Source organism: Chrysochloris asiatica, unplaced genomic scaffold (assembly GCF_000296735.1).
Source record: "Chrysochloris asiatica unplaced genomic scaffold, ChrAsi1.0 scaffold00043, whole genome shotgun sequence".
Lineage (NCBI taxonomy): Eukaryota > Metazoa > Chordata > Mammalia > Afrosoricida > Chrysochloridae > Chrysochloris > Chrysochloris asiatica.
In genome coordinates this window covers 21,139,920-21,144,164 of record NW_006408561.1, presented here as the reverse complement: position 1 = coordinate 21,144,164, position 4,245 = coordinate 21,139,920, and positions in this window count along the sequence as shown.

The following is a 4,245-nucleotide window of genomic DNA, read 5'->3' as shown; positions in this document are numbered from 1 at the left end:
GTTTTCAATAACCTCATATGCATGTGAAAGCTGCACAGTGAATAAGGAAGACCATAGAAGAATTGATGCTTTTGAGTTATGGTGTTGGAGGACAATATTGAAAGTGCCATGGGCTGCCAAAAGAACCAATAGATTCATTTTGGAAGAAGTGCAGCCAGAGTGCTCCTTGGAGGCCAAGATGGCCAACCTTCGTCTCTTATACTTCAGACATGTTGTCAGAAGGGACCAGTCACTGGAGAAGGATATCATGTTTGGTAAGGTGGAGAGTCAGAGAAAAAGAGGAAGACCCCCCAACAAGATGTATTGGCCAAGTACCAAGTAGCAGCATCAGTGGACTCAAGTGTGGCAACAGTAGTGACATTGGCCCAGGATCAGTAAGTGTTTCGTTCTGCTGTGCATAGGGTCGCTATGAGTCTGTACCAACTCGATGGCACCTAACAACAACAACATTTATATATTATGTATATATATACATTTATGTATACTCTCTCTCTCTCTCTCTCTCTCTCTCTCTAGTCAGCAGTTCAAAACTACCAGTGTTTCCACGGAAGAAAGATGAGGCATTCTGCTCCTGTAAAGGTTTACAGCCTCGGAAACCCTGTGCAGGGTCATTATGAGTCAGAACCGACTCCATGGTACTTAACGACAACAACAAGAACATACATGTATATGTGTGTCTCTGCATAAAATTACCATTTTATAGGTATAATCAGCAAATTTATGTTTCAATATTTTCCTATTGTTGGATTCTTAGGTTATTTTCAATTTTTTGTTCTATAAATAATGATTTGATGAATATTTTGCACATAAATGTCTTTGCAACACTCTACTTGTTTTCCTAGGATAAATTCCTAGTAGCGGAATTACTGAGTCATGAAGAATAGGTTTTTTATGGCCTTTGATATGTGTTTACACGTTTTCCTTTCAATCGTGCTGATTTACAATCTCTTTGGCATCTTCACTACTTTTTTTTTTTTAACTCAGTTATATTGTTCAGTTAACCTTTATGTTATTGCCATGAAATCATGTGACTCTTGGTTACCTTCCCAGCAAAGTCTTCCTTTCAGTTTATACTGTATCAAACAATATTTTTGCCAGCCCAGAGCTTTATAAATACTTAATTAATGAAAGTGTGAGCTTGTCAGAATTCACTAGCCCAGCTTGTTAGCTCCCCAGAGTCTGAAAAACAGGAGGAACTCTTCCACCTTCCCACTTGGGTCACCTCTAGACTGCATTACAGACCGTGATTCCAAGCACAGTGTCCAGTGCAAAATTTATGGTGATCAAGTAAGCTTCCACTGGAAGACACACAAGTCATTATTTTTGTCTGTCTCTAAATTGTTGTAGATGGAGATGATTAATACAGTAAAAACAATCTGAAGAGGGCTTGGTGTGGGGGCAATTATGTATGCATCTGTACGTGTATTGGACTTCTGGTGTGGTGCTGTAGGATCTGCACTGGACTGCGAACCACAAGGTCGGCAATTCAAACCCACCTACTGCTCCTCGGAAACCTTATACAGTGTAAGTATGAGTCAGAACTGACTTGACAGCACTTGTCAACAACAACATATGTGTTTGCATGTGTATTTGAAACTCCTGAAGCTTACTTTTCTACAGTTAATGACCGGTTTAAGGAAAGATGTTGGCACATGCCATTATTCCCTCTAAAGTTGTTTTACTGAATTGTCGCCAAGTTGGTTGCAACTCATAGTGACCTTGTGTAGGGTTTCTGAGGAGCAGCAGATGAGTTTAAATCACTGACCTTATAGTTTGTGGTGGTTGTTGTGAAGTGCCGTAGTGTTGGTTCCAAACCATAGCAACCCTATATAGGGTTTCTGAGGAGCAGCTGGTGAGCTTGAACCACCAACCTTGCAGTTCAAATGTCTTTGCAGTCTGGCCCATTAACTTAGAGCGCCACACCAGGACACCCTAGTGCTTTTCCTACAGCACCACACCAGGATTGAAAAACATAAAAAGCTTGGGGGAAAGAACCTTTAAACCATCATTGTGCTTTGGGAATTATAGTAAGAGCCTTTGGAAACATGGTTGCACTTGATTTGAAAAATGCTATCCAATATTTCTACTATGTGAACATCTAGACAATTTAGACTTAACACCTTTGCAAAGAAATGAAACCAAAGCAATTTTCCTTCTTCTTGTTGTCTTGGTCAATGGTACTTCAGTTGCTACTTTCTGAGCTTTTGGAAATTCTTTTCTACACAAATCATATTACTTATCATCCCCAGAGGTCTTATTTTGCTAGTGGACCTGAAATAGTAATTGCCAGTTTTATAGCTTTCAACTGCTTTGGGGAAATTGCTTTTAAGAGACAAGGAAAAGCTGTTATGACTTTTAGACTCAGATTAAACTACCTAACTTTGAAAGAGCATCCTTTAGAAGAAGGTTTACAATCTAATAGAAAATATAGCTGTACAATGTGTTTATCAGGAAAGAGTAACATGGACAAAGGGTTATTGAGTACAGCCCATTTAGTCTTTCTTCTTTCCTGGAATAGGCTAAGCCATATTAAATATTTTTCAAATAATGCAATATATTTAAAATATCATCTGCACCTATCCTCTATCCAATAGTGCAATTTTAATCTGAAATGACATATATATATATATTTTTTTTTCCAAATAATTCACTTGTGCAAATAATACAACCACATACAGCATAGCACTCATACAAACCTGAGGAAGGGGAGAGAAATAGAATTTAAAAAAAAAAAGAAAAGGGTCATGGTTGTAAAAATACATATAACTCTTACATTATTTGAATAAAAATATTGAACTCTGATTACTGAAGCAGGAATGGAATTTCTAACTTAAAATGTGTTAAAGCAACACTGAAATAATGATCAAATCCATGAAGACTTTTTGAGAATACTACACCGTCAAAGTGAAATTGGCACTCTTATACAAATGCTGGAGATGCTATGAATTAGTTGTTAAGTGAACGGGTAAAAAATTCTATGAAGCATAATACTATTTAGTATTAAAAATATCATATTCAAGAAATTTTTTTATCATTTTTATAGATAAAATAGAAAAGGAAACTGCTAAGTGGAAATAATAGTATATACAAGAGGGCTTTAAAAAGTTCACAGAAATATTTCATTATCTTTCCATTCCAGTTTCCACAAAATGTTTGAAGCCCCCTCAGGTATATACATAAATATTTTCCTACACTATTGATTTCTAATAAAAATTTTTGCTACTTTAGACTTCAATGAAATGAAAAATATGATTTAAAATATTATACACACACACACACACACCCCAAGTTCTGATTATTATCTTCTGGTGTGACTCGGTTGTATGGGCATGGTTGTTATTCCCATTGGGGGAGACAAGAGGAGATAATACATTCACAAGAGAAAAAAGAAAACAAATAAACAACAGTGAAAAGAGAAAATAATAAAGAAGGGAAAAATCAGATGACAGCTAGGAAAATAATATAATAATCAAAGTGAGGACGGGGAGGAAATGGAAGAAAGAAGAAAGAAAATTTAAAATTTTTAAAAGGCCCAAAGACAATTAGGAAGAGAGATGAATAAAAGAGAAAGAGACCAGAGAGTAGTAAAGAAAAATCAAGGGGAAAAAAGAGAAGGACACAGTGCAGAAGTGGGAAAAGAGAAACAGAAGAAAAGAAAGGATAAAAAGTAAGGGAAGGTAAAGAGAGGAAGAATGAATAAACAAACAAAAACAATGAAAGGAAAAAGCCAAGAACTAACATGGTGTGTGGGCAAAGAATGAGATGGTAGCACTCCAGGACCTAGCTGTAGTTCATATAGGTCTAAATGTTGTTTGTTCTGGACGTAGTTTTTTCAGACCCCAAAGCAGCTAGCAGATTGGGATCTTGCCATTCATTCTAGAGGGCAGTCAGGGCCAAGAGTTTCTACTACTCACTCCACAGCTGGCAGAACCAGCTCTGCAGGTGGAATGCAGGCCTCACCTGAATTCAGGCACTGGGGTTGTTGTTGGTAGCACCCAATTCACTTTGCTGCTGCTCACCACTGTGCAGCTCACCATCCTGCAACTCTGATCACCTAGAGAGCAGGAGCTTCGCTTTGGGTGTAGGACTGGCCACACTTCTAATCACCAGGGTTACAAGAAAAAAAATATCACAGCTTTTTCTTCACTAGTTAAGTGGTATACCTCTGGGTCGTCAAGTCACCCTCTGCCTTCAAAACCCCTTGGGAAAGTTCAGGGTGGCTGTGCAGGGCTTGGCTGGCTAGCA